The sequence below is a fragment of the Triturus cristatus genome, chromosome 1_2 (assembly GCF_964204655.1).
Source record: "Triturus cristatus chromosome 1_2, aTriCri1.1, whole genome shotgun sequence".
Lineage (NCBI taxonomy): Eukaryota > Metazoa > Chordata > Amphibia > Caudata > Salamandridae > Triturus > Triturus cristatus.
This window is the reverse complement of record NC_140580.1, coordinates 769959310-769972712: the sequence shown is the minus strand read 5'-3', so window position 1 is coordinate 769972712 and position 13403 is coordinate 769959310.

Genomic DNA, 13403 nt, shown 5'->3' with positions numbered 1-13403 from the left:
CATAAGCTAAAAATCTGTGCTTAGCATAGTGTGCCTGTACGTGTCCCTCGCAGCATCTGAAGCCCTCACACCGATCCCTTGAGTACAAGGGATCGGCGTGAGGGCTTCAGACGCTGCGAGGGACACGTACACGTGACTCGAACTACATAGTAGAGGAAGCGGGCATAAAGATTGTGGACCCTGACAATTAAGTTTTCCCCACGCCGAAGGAACTTGTGGGTTGGAATTATCACCACATGTCAAAAATTGAAATTAAAGACAGTCAAGCCTTGAAAAACTTGCATGTATATACAAAACAAGAAGCAACGAAACACGTGTTGGCTTTCGATCTGGCTCACAAATCTGATGAGACTACAAAAGAAAATAAAAGAATCAAGTTTCTACTGTGACTTGTGTTTATATTTGCATTGACATACTACTGCTACTGCTGTCATTTCTCTGTACAATTCACTATGATTGTGTGCTAGGGAATCGAAGTACAAAAGTTGCAGCTTAGGCCGCAGGATTTGGGGAGGTAGGTGGTTCTCCCCACCATCTAGCACCATACCTAAATAGACAGATCAATAGATACTTGGTCGATATACCCATTGGGCACCTTTCCCTATACACAATACCACCGACTCTTCGGTATTAGCATAGTGTGCCGCCCGACTTGTATTTTGCTGTTTCTGTCATTGCATCTAGATATATAATACAACAAGTAACATCATACCTACAACAAGTTAGGACTATTGGCTTTGTCAGTGGTTGTTAGTTGCATAAGATAAATAAGAAGCAACTATGGCTTGTATATAATATTGAAAAGCTTCCACTTAAAGCCCTGGTGTCACCACGACAATGTTGCAGCTCCTGAGTTTCAAAAAGAGAAGGGAAATCCAGAGAGAAAATGACTCTCTTTAAAGGATTTCCCTTCCCCTACAACGCTCATCTGGAATGACGCCATGCCGTAACTTCTCCACTAGTGAGAAGTGAGCAGTGTGAGCATGTGCACATTGATGTGCCTGCTGTCACTGCAGTCTGGAAAAAAACTGACCGCCTGTGCCGACACAGAGCTCAATAGAGACCCGTTTCGAGGCCCCCTTTAAAAAACTGCCGGTGCTCAGACCCGGTGAGACCCGGTCCACTTAAAGCACTGGCCTTGACCGAAAAGCCATGTTTTGAGCTTCTTCCTGAAGTCTTCCGGCGAGGGGGCAGTTTGCTGTGGAGGTCATTCCAGGACTTGGCGGCGAGTTAGAAGGAACGACCTCTGCAGTGGCTCCGACGTATGCGGGGGATAGGGGCAAGGTGAGGGAGGTGGAGTAGAGCTCCCTGGTAGTTCGGTGTAGTATTAAGTGGTGGTTGATATCGGTGGGTCTGGAGTTGTGGAGGATTTTGTAGGCGTGTGTCAGGTGTTTGAAGAGGCTTCTTTTCTGGACAGGGAGCCAGTGCAGGCTTTGGAGGTGGGGGTGGCGCTGGTTCTTCTGGGGAGGTTGAGGATGAATCTTGCTGCGGTGTTCTGAACAGTCTGGAGGCAGTTGAGAAGCTGTTTGGTGTTTCCAGCATAGAGTATGTTGCTGTAGTCAAGGCAGCTGGATACGAGAGCTTGGGTGACTGTTTCCCTTGTGGAGGTGGGGATCCATCGAAAAATTTGACGTAATATGCGGAGGTGTGGAAGCAGGAAAAGGATACGGCATTGACCTGCTGATTCATGGTCAGTTGGCTGTCCAGAAGGATTCCGAGGTTACGTGCATGGCTGAGGGAGAGGGGGGGGGTTGGTGTGGGGCCGAGCTCGATGGGCCACCAGGTGTCATCCCAGGGAGAGAGTTTGTTCCCGAAGATAAGTACTTATGTTTTGTCCAGGATTGAACTTTAGGCAGTTGGACTTCATCCAGGTGGCGACGCCAGACATGGTGTTTCAGAGGTTGGCTCTGGTGGTGTTAGGGTCTTCTGTGAGAGAGAGAATGAGCTGCGTATCATTGGCGGATGAGATGATGTTAAGTCCGTGGGCGCTGACAATGTCTTCTAGTGGCGTTATGAAGGCATTGACGAGGGTTGGTGTAGGAAAGTAGAATCTACATCTATGGTTACCCCCACTTTTTGCTTGGTGTGATGCTGTTTTTGACTAGTCTGACTGGGATCCTGCTAATCAGGACCCCAGTCTATCTGCTTTCTCCCTAAATTGTTGTGTTCAGTAATTAGGTACATCCCAGATAGGATACTGGGGTACCCTTATAAGTTCGTAGTATATGGTACCCATGTACCTAGGGCATAGTTACCCCAGAGGCATCCCGTGGGCTGAAGAAGGTATTATGCCACCCATGAGAGACCTTTCAAAATGGAACTACAAACCTGCCATTGCAGCCTGTGTAAGTTGGTGCTTGCACCACTTACTAAATATACAGGTTTACTATTTCTAAGGATCACTGCACTTAAAACCTATAAGTCACCCCTATAGCAGGCCTTTGCAACCCTGAAGGCAGGGTGCTTGGTTTTAAGTGAGCCTATGGAGTCCATTCTCCTGGGTTGTCAGTGAAGTAGCCATATACTATATAGATAGGCACCGCATAATCGCACGATGACCATCTCGAAAATGGCTGCAACGAATCCTATCATGTTTGGTATCAAGCATGTTGGAATCATACCCCTGCATCATAAACGGTGTTGGAGGTATGATTCTAACCACTGGAAGAGTCCTTTGTTAGGCTCTCAGTGTCCCTGGTACCAGCCTTCTAGTCTCGGACTGCACAAAATTATTGCTGAAGACCAGAGACACATTTTTGCCCTCCTGCTGCTGAGCCAAGCTCGAGCAGAGGAAGTTAGAACAATAGGCATCCTGTCACAGGGAGGTGTGACCACCTCACAGACAAGATTTTGTGTTTTATGGCTGGTTGGGTGCGCTTGCCAGCACCAGAAAGTCTGCATGAGGGGCACATTTGGTGTCCCTGTGCATAGTCCAATTCAAACCAGTCCTGGAAACCATTGGCTCCTGCTGTGGCATGAAACTGGACAAAGGATATGGGAGTAACCTCCCCCTGTTCAGACCCTCCTGTTCAGACCCTCCCCTGGGAGGGTCCTCTGAATCTCCCCAACCCTTTCCCTAGGGTACCTAAGTGCTCATTTGGGTGTAGGTCTTTAGATTCGCCGTGGGATAAGATTCAGATCAGACACCATTGCACTTCTATCGTCTGGGCACTCTGGACTTCGTTTGGGCCTGACTTCGTCTCCCTTCCAGTCTGCTGCATCGTCTGTGCCTCTGCATCATACAGGAACCTTCCAAGGCCTGTTAAGCATCAAAGACACCTGAAGTAATCTCCCTTGAAGTGAAGGATTCACTCCCCTGCATTTGCAGGCACCGCAACTAAGTCGACCAGTCAGCTGATCCTGAGCTCCTCCGGACTCCGCGGGCTCTGCAACACAGGTGGTGGTTTTCCATAGCTTCTGAGGCCTGCCCTGCCCTCTCCCCAAGTTTGAGGCCAGTATCCCTCGTGGGGGTTGCATTAACCAAACCCCTGTGCACCATGTCTAGCTTGCAGTTGCAAAGGCTTGTTGGCTTCTTTGCAAGCAGATCTTCAGGCTCCAAGTAGCCCCAACCTCGAGCACCTTCAGTGACCAGAATCTTCAGCCACACCACATCGTGTGCATCATGGCCTGCATCTTTTGGTGAGCTGCTTGAGGTCCTCTTGTGACTCCAGTGTCTCTGGCCTGTGGGTCCACTTGAGGGTCACACTTGTTACTTTTGGGCTCCCCTGATTGCTCAGGGCCTATCCTGACTCCCCTGCTTGTGGTGAGTCCCCTGGACCTTGCTTGTCTCAACTTTGGCCATTCTCAACTTCCTTCATGGGTTGCATTTGTCAAGGCTTGTTGGTGCTCCCGCCGGATACTGACCCCTCAGCACTCTACATCATTTGTGGGACAACTTGTATCCGGGTCCTGGTCTTCCTCAGCGTCGCCTGGTCCTCACAGGTGCAGAGTCAAGGTCATCAACATCTTCCCTGCAGCACCCGACATCGGAGGGCATTTGTCTTCCAAGCCTCCTGGTCACCCCTGAGTGACATAGACTGTCCCCTCTGCTTTACAGTACTCCTCTTCAAGAATCCACATTTGGATTCCCACAGACACTTTCTCCTCTTCCAGCAGTGGCACTTTCCTTAAATCCTCCATTGGGTTCGACAGCGGTTTCCAACGCCACTTCACACCTATGCACCCGGATTCCCTGGGATAGGTAACTTCAGTATCACGGTATCCACAGGTGGGGTGGCTCTCCAACCTTCTGTCTTCCACTGGGTTTCTTCATGGTCCACTGGGAAGGGTCCCTAATCCTTAAAAATCAAACCGCGACTTCCACACAGACTTGTACGGAGCACGCAGTCGTGTTCACACACTGCACACGCTCTCCGTGGGGTCCCTATCTACTTACCTTGGGGGGTTCTGTGGATCCCCAGCAATTCTACATCCTCTCAACATCGTCCTGACTCGAGTCGTGGTTCTTATGCCACTTTCTTAGTATATGGTTTGGCCCCGCCCTGGGGCCACTGTGTATTTCGTGCTATTTTCTGTGTTACTTTGCTAAATTATTGTGTGCGTTGTGTTTATCTCTATGTTGGAGATATTGGAACATACTAGAGAGTATTATATAATAAATACATATTTTTATAAATACTTGGTGTGGTTCTTTTCATTTAATCTATACTATAAGATTGTATTCTTTTAAAACAAGCTGCTTTACCATCCTTCAAGACTGAGCTTGAAGGCTGCTCTCCACAGCTACCACTTGGACAGCTTTCTACGGTTGTCTAAGACCTCCTAAATCACCATAAGGGTTGTCTGGACTGGTGCAAGGTGCCCACTTACATTAGTGGACATCATATACCAGGCCAGGCTTTCACAGTTGGGCTGAGGAAAGAGACCTTGGGTACACCGCAGATTATGTTTTTGTGTAGTAGAAGGGAGTTAGATGGATCCTCTGAGTTCAGCCGTAGAGCATGGAGGAGATCCAGTTGAGGCCGTTGCTTTGGATGCCGATGTCATGGAGTCTGGTGATGAGCGTGTGGTGGGAGACGGTGTTGAAGGCTGCTGAGAGGTCGAGGAGGATGAATGCTGCTGTTTCACCATGGTCTAGGAAGCATCTGTTGTCATCAGTGGGTGTGATTAGGGTGGTCTCGGTGCTCAGGTTGGATCCGAAAGCAGATTGGAAGACGTCAAGCAGGTTGTTTTCTTCGAGGTACTCTGTGAGCTGGCAGTTAATGGCTTTCTCCAGAACCTTGGTGGGCAAAGGGAGTAGCAAGATGGGGCGGTAATTCTTGAGCTCCTTGGGGTCGGCAGAGGGTTTCTTCAGGAGCGGCTTGACTTCCGCGTGCTTCCATGCATCAGGGACAGTGGCCGTGGTGATGGAAGAGTCATGAGTTGCTGCCAATGAAGCAACAGGCTAAACAAATAGGATCTGGACTAGAACCATGGTGTCATGAAGCAGAACCGGATGAACTCTACTTAAATGTAGGAAGACCCCTCAGTAATGTTTCCCTGAGTTAAGAAACACTCAGCGCTCAAAGGCAATTGACAGCAAACATAAGAGCAGCATCAAGGGCTCAGAAGCCCCCGTTATAAAGGGCAGATCTTCTAATGGTATGCTGGATCCAGGGCACTGGCCCTAAAATGCTGGGCTTAACGAGATGTTCTTTGCCATGGCGAGGGGTGCTGAGGATAAAGGAGGTTTTCAAAGAATGGAGAATGGGGCACATCAATGAACAAACTCCTAGGGACAGTGAGATATTCACCTTGTTGAGGTGAGGGAGGAAGTAATGTGGATATACTCTATAAACAAGATATACAAAGAAAAATATAGCAAGCATACAATTCCTACCTAGGTTCTAATAGCATAATAAAACTACACTAGCAGAAGGAACCCACATTTTTTAACATCACAAGTTGAAATAAACATAGATAATGTGTTGACAGTGCTACTGCGAAGACACAACACATGTATACCTTACAATGTGTGCCTAATCAATATTTTACTTTCCATGCCATATGCCGTAGCAAACTTCCAACACATCTCGCTGTTAACAACAAAACATCGTACATTTTCACACAGAGTCCTACAAATGTCAACTTACAAACAACCCCATTTCTTTTTGCATGATGGAAGTATAGAAACCAGGTGGCCATTCCAGTGTGGGCCATAACATAACATAACACAACATAACACAACACAACATAACATAACATAACATAACATAACACAACATAACATAACATAACATAACATACCTCTACTTAGTAGTGGAGCAGAGAAACTGCACTCTACTCTCTGTCCTACACAGTGGAGCTATAGCAAAATATTGAGGGTACAGCCATTCATTGAAATGCAATGGAATGCATGTCACCTCAAACAAAGTTTACCGTTGCACCCCTGAATTACCCCTTTGTCAGCATACTTTGGGAAAGGCCTCAAGACTCACCATTTCACAATCTTCTTAGAAACCTAGGCAGTACTCTTCACTCTGCTGCCTCATTCCTCTCCTATGCTATGTTCATGATAGCAGTGGATTGCACAGTGAAAGTGCAGTCCACTGACCTTTCTAGTGGACTGCTCCCTTCACTGCTCAACTCCACCTGGTAGCTGCTGCTGCTCCCGTTGCTGCTGCTGACCCTCTGGTCAGGAGTTTGAGGCTCCTCCACCTGCAGGCTCCCACCTGCGGCTCATCCCTGGTGCTTTAGTGATAAAGAGTCTCTGCTCTGCTGCTGGACTGGCCTTCTGTCTTTCTTTTTCTGCTTTTCTCGGCCTCTTTTGCCTTCCTTCAGCCTTTTTCTGCTTTTTGACTTTTTTCTGCTTTTTTCACTTTTGCGCTTTTTCGCACTTTTAGCAAAGCTTACCCCTTCGATCCCCTGCGAACCCACCCCCTCCAGTGACCCTTCCTGCGGTCCTCACCTCACTACTGTCCAGCCCCCCGCACACTTCTTAATGGCGACTGCGGCACTGACTCGCCAAAGCCATGCCAAGGGTTAGCCCGTCTGGGCACGTCCACACTTGGACCTCACCCAGCTGCAGGGGTTCTGGTTCTTGGACCTTCCACCGTTGAAATGCCAGCACCCTCTACGCCTCAACACAGACACCTCTATTTCCAGATCCAGACCATTCCCAACACTACCCTCAGCGACACCCTTGTCTACAGGCCAACGACCAGACCTCCTTTCACTGATCCCATCATAGACCTCATCACACCCCAGGCTCTCGCATCCACTGATTACATTCTACCCAGCAACCTCAACTTCCACCTGGACAAACCCAGTGACTAGAAAACCACATTTCTTCTGGAGAACCTCGCCAACTTTGGACTCAAGCAGCTACTCACCACTCCGACCCACACTGCCGGACACACACTCGACCCCGTCTTCTCTGCCAGCGGGTACATCACCTACAGCCACACCACTGAACTCCTCTGGACCGACCACCACTGCATGCCTCTCCCACCGTTCACCACTGCCCTCACCGCCCCCCCATCGTAGCTGGAACAAGGCCACCGAAGAATATCACATTGCCTTCCTCAGCACTACCACACTGTCTACTTCAACAGACGCCAACACCTCAGCACGCAACCTTCACCGATGGATCTCCAACTGCACCGACACTTTGGCACCCCTCAAGAATGCACCTGGCAAACAACACTCCAAGAAAGCCAGCTAGTTCACTCCTGCCCTCGATGAGTCCAGCCGCACCTGCAGACGACTCAAGAAGAAATGGAGGAACAACAAAACACCAGAAACCCACGCAACCTTCAAAACCGCCATCAACACATACCACCTCCTCCTAAAAACCATTAAGAAAACTGCCCTCCAAGACAGAGTCAACACCAACACACACAACAGCAAAGATCTCTTCGCCATCGTCAATTAGTTCGCCAGGTCCAACAGCGAGAACACAGATGTCCCACCCTCCCAAGACCCCTGCAACAAACTTGGCACCTTCTTCTACCACATGATCAGGCATATCTACGACAGCTTCGACACCCAAGGCCCTGCCACAACTCACGTCACCACCGCACACAACTACGCCGCACCCCAACAGATCCTGCTAAACTGGACTCCGCTTTCCACAGACAACACACTCAAGACCATGAAGAGCATCCTCTGCTGAGCCCCATTAGACCCTTGCCCGTATTACATCTTCCATAGAGCAGCCACCTCGATCGCCCCAGATCTTCGCTACACCATCAACTACTCCATCGAAACCGCCATCTTCCCCGATGACTGGAAACATGCCTGGAATAAGCCCCTGCTGAAGAAGCCAACCCAACAGACTTAAAGAACTTCAGACCCATCTAACTCCTCCTCTTCCCAGCCAAGGTCATTGAGAAGGCCTTCAACACCCAACTCTCTGAGTTTATCGAAGAGAACCACATCCTGGACATCTCTCAGTCCGGCTTCTGAAGTAACCACAGCTCCGAGACCACACTCCTCGCTGCCACCGATGACATCCACTCCCTCCTCGACCACAGCAAATCCTTAGTTCTCTTCCTACTGGACCTCTCGGCTGCCTTCGATACCGCCTCTCACCGCACCCTAATCATGAGATTCCACGTCGCCAGCATCAGGGACAAAGCCCTGGACTGCATCCACTCCTTCCTTACTGGCTGAACACAGCAAATCAGACTACGTCTGTTTCTCTCAGAACCTAGAGAGATCAGCTGTGGAGTGCCCCATGGCTCCTCCCAGAGCCTCACACTCTTCAAAGTCTACATGGCCCCCACGCTGCCATAATCAAAAAACAACGGGCTCAACATTGTCTCCTACACCGATGACACCCAGCTGATCCTCTTCCTCACCAATGAATCCACAGCAGGCCGAACCAACTTTCACAGCGGGATGAAGGCCGCTGTCACCTGAAGCTCAACTCAGACAAGAAGGCTGCTGCCACCTGGAGACTGAAGTACTCATCCTGGAACCCATCCCCTCAGCCTGGGATGACTCCTGATGGCCTGCCACACTGGGAACCCCTCTCACCCCACGGGCCACACCCATAACCTCGGCATCATAATGGACTCCTCTCTCACAATGAACTGCCAGATCAATGCCGTATCATCTTCCTGCTTCAACACACTGCCTGCTTCAAAAGACATTCAGATGGATCCCCACAGAATCCAGAAAGAAGGTCACCCACGCGCTTATCACCAGCAGACTCGACTATGGCAGCGCACTCTATGCCGTCGCCACCCAGAAATAGCTCAGAAAACGACAGAACATTCAAACCGCTGCAGCCAGACTGGTCTTTGACATCCCCCACTGCAGCCACATCACACAACAACTCCGACAACTGCACTGGCTCCCAGTCAACAAGAGAATCACCTTCATACTCCTCACACATGCCTATAAGGCTCTCCAAGACGCCAGACCATCGTATCTGAATTGCAGCCTCTCATTCCACGTTCCCGCCAGACACCTTTGCTCTACTAAACTTGCCCTGGCCACTGTCCCACGGATTCACAAGACCAGAACTGGAGGAAGATCCTTCTCCAACCTCGCCGCCAAGACCTGGAATGCCCTGCCCCTCTACCACAGGCAATTTCCATCGCTGACCCAATTCAGGAAGGATCTCAAAACCTGGCTCTTCGACTGAACCTCCACGCCCAGATGGATCAGCCTGATGGCCATAAAGTCAGTGCCTTCTCTCTCGTATCCAGTAGAGCCAGCACGGATTGAAGGACATCTGCTCCTTTTTTCCAAATTATTCAATATGTAAGTAATTTAAGTCGTTTCTTAGTGTGGAAACTTTGTTGCGAGATATGTATTGATTAAAGTTTTTGATACATTACAGAAGTGTCGAGATAAGAATTGAGACTATCTTGGGAAGTTTGTATCTCCCTGAATATTGGGTGCACCTCTGGACCTCTATTCGTGGAGGAATAATAATATAAAGCCGAAGTAAGTGCTTTTTAAAAAATATACTACACCGTGGTGTTTTTTCGGATACCCTCATGATTGAACATTTATTAAAAATAAACATTCCTTACCCATAGGGAAGCGTGTATCGCCCAATATATTTGGTCCATCATTTGACCCCTACTCGTGGAAGAATAATAAAAAGCCCAAGTAAGTGCATTAAAATATACTACACCGTGGTGATTCTATGGATATTTTTATGACTGAACTCACACTAAAAATCAAAATAAAAATAAATGTTCCTTACCTACAGGTTTGGATGTAATTTTCTCATCCTCCACATCCTTTGCATACTGGATCCGATAAGGACGACTGTATGTTTAACACTGGTAAGCCATAAATCAAAAATCTGCAAGCCTTCAAGGTCCCTAACTGTATATATCAGTATTTCGATAATTGATTTTAATATAGTTATATTTGCCCTCTTTCTTCTTCCTTCCACTAGTCCCCAGAATTACAGTCCTGATGAGACCCGGTATTTAAAAGTGGGTCGAAACGCCGTCGACAACGAAATAAGAGACAGCCTTGACTGGATTATTATATATTGTTTATAAACTGTCCTTGTTATATTTCTTTCCAATAACCTTCTACACTTTTGTTTGTATTTTCTGTTACTTCTGTGAGGTTATGGTTTTTTTCACTGGGGTTCACTTTGCACTGCGAATGTAAGAAAGAGAGGAGTTGTGTATATACAAAATGTTTTTATATGTGACTTAACAAAAAATTTGTGTCAAATAAAGACCTCGGCTGAGGCTTGGTAAATTTCAAAAGGTCGTGTATAGGCTTACTGTGTTTATCATTGATTTGGTGTCGTTTTGTGAGAGATTAATTCAAATACAACTATTGATGTTGTATGCAATAGATTATTATTTCCAAATCAGTTCCTTGTGAACATTGTTTTGTAGTACAGATGGATCAGCAGCGCCCCCTCCAGCGCCTTGAGACCCTCACGGGTGAGTAGCCGCACTATACAAACTCCTGATTGATTGATCCTTTCTCTAATGGTATGCACTTCGTATCCTCAGGTTGCATTGAAAACATTTCTAAATGTCTCTATCTGTTGAGATGAGAATGTCACCTGCCTGATAAACAGGCATGTACACCTGCATGTAGGGGCGCGAGTGGATGTGAATCTGGTATCCTGACCTTTTGTTCCCCCAGCTAACATATTAATCTAGCACCTGCTTTCAGGCCCAGGTCTGTCTGTCGTTAAAACAAGGTCCAGAACCTGTTCTATCACCTGGAAGAGTGTGCCATGCATGTCATGTTTACTGAGATGGGACTACTGCCCATGCCTTGGTTTGTTGACAAAAGGTGGTGGTGGTGACTGTATGTCACGAGACGGCCCTTCAGGGAGAAGACGACGAACAAATATCCCCTTACCTTTCTCCTGTTTTTTGTTCACAGTCCCCGAGAACATCGCAGTACTGGGAAGCCAGTGGCCCCTTTAATTCCCGTCATCTCTCCGATGACATGATCTCCCATGTGACCTCGTCACCTGATCACACCAGGGTGACGTACGAGGAAGAGCCGTTTTTTTAAACCGGCACGGGACCTAGGGAAGACACTGCTGCTACGCCGGAGGTCCAGACTGAAGAGGACGTCAGAGACCTCGACAGCTATCGGAGGAGCTCAGTTGCTTCACAACGAAGAGCGTCCAAGATCGAAGCGCCCGACCAGGAGAGACGGAACAGCGCCTGGAGGTATCATCACAAAGAAGAAGCGGACGCGGAGCGAGGGAACCAGGGACAGCCACGAGAGAGGGAACCAGACCTTTTCCGGTACCGTGACAACACCAGCCACGCCCCAGGAGGTGCGGGGCTCCCTGAGGTACGTGCCAGGGTTCGTGGGTGGTTTACTACCAAAAAGCCCATTAGTACCTCGCCAGCCGGCCCATCAAGGGTGGAGGGAGGGCTCCGTTAACTCCAGGATCCCTTACCCTGCTCCACACTCCACATGGTGGCGGTCCGGGTGATTCTTCTTCACTCCCTTTCCCCAGTGCACTACTGAAACAAAACGAGTCCCCGTTCTAAACATTGTTTTTTTTCTTTCTTTTTTTTCTTTCGTGCTTGGGAGGAAACAACCTTCACCTGACAGAAGAACAGGAAGATTCACACGTGCAACTTCCCCCTGGGCCCCTGACGTTAAGAAGCTAAAGACATATTGAACTATTGCGCTTTGTGTACCCTTGAAATCCAATAAAAATGATTGTGAACTTGCCTCTCCCTCTCTGGCCTCCTCGTGTTTAGTCCACACTGAAACACAATGTTTGTAGATTAATAGTCCTAATCAGACCTTTTTCTATTTTGAAAGGCTGTAGACAACAGCCCCCTTACTGCTCCCTCTTTTAAACCTCTAGTTTAAAGTTCCCCTGCAATGTGACACCTAGAGCCTTCCACCGACATCCCGGGTTTATGTCAAATGCATGTATGTGCAGTGAGAGTGTGTCACATGTATGGTATTAAGACTTAGTGTGTTGTGGGAGTCTTGAGTACTGCAGCCATTGGACTCTATTTTGGATGCCTCTGTTTTAGCAAAGTACAAGATGGAGGATGTGAAGATAGCTGGACGAGATTGTTGTGCTTTGATCTGGAGGTTCTTGACTCCGAAGAAAGGGAGATGATCCCTTCCAGAAGCCACCTTGCTGGTTAAGAACTACTCCCAAGTCAGCGATGCCCTGGGTAACAGAGCACTTCTGTTAGAGTCAAAGTGAATGGCACCAAACATTTCCAAAAAGGAAATTCCAGGTCTGTGCTCAAAAGAGAAAACCAAACTCAAAAAGTGAACAACAAGGAGTTACTAGTTAATTACAGAATACTATACTCACTAGGAGAATTCACCGGGTACAAGGACATTTGCCATGCAGCAAATACTGTTCACACTTCCTTTTAATACTGAAAAAATGACCTGGAAGGTAATCGAACTGCCCAACAAGGCTAGATCCACCATCACATTTGGGCAAAACCTAGTATGAACTACATATCAGGGGTGCCATCTTGAATTGGGAAACATATAGCAATCTAAAATGGCCCTGCTGCCCCAGGACGCCTAGAGGAAAACAGAAGAAAGGCCATGGGGCACACAGTGAGTGAGAAGCTGGCCTGGTATATGATTTCCACTAATGTAAGTGGGCACCTTGCACCAGTCCTGACAATCCTTATTGTGATTTAGAAGGTCTTAGACAACCTTAGAAAGCTCTCTAAGTGGTGGCTGTGGAGAGCAGCTTTCAGGCTTAGTCATGAAGGAGTGTAAAGCAGCTTGTTTTACCAGAATGCAATCTTATAGTATAGATTAAATGAAAGATAACCACACCAAGTATTTATAAAAATATGTATTTATCATATAATACTCTCTAGTATGTTCCAATATCTCCAACACAGAGATAAACACAATGCACACAGTACTTCAGCAATGTAACACAGTAAATAGAATGAAATACACAGTGGCCCCAGGGGTGGACCAAACCATTTACTAAGATAGTGGTATAA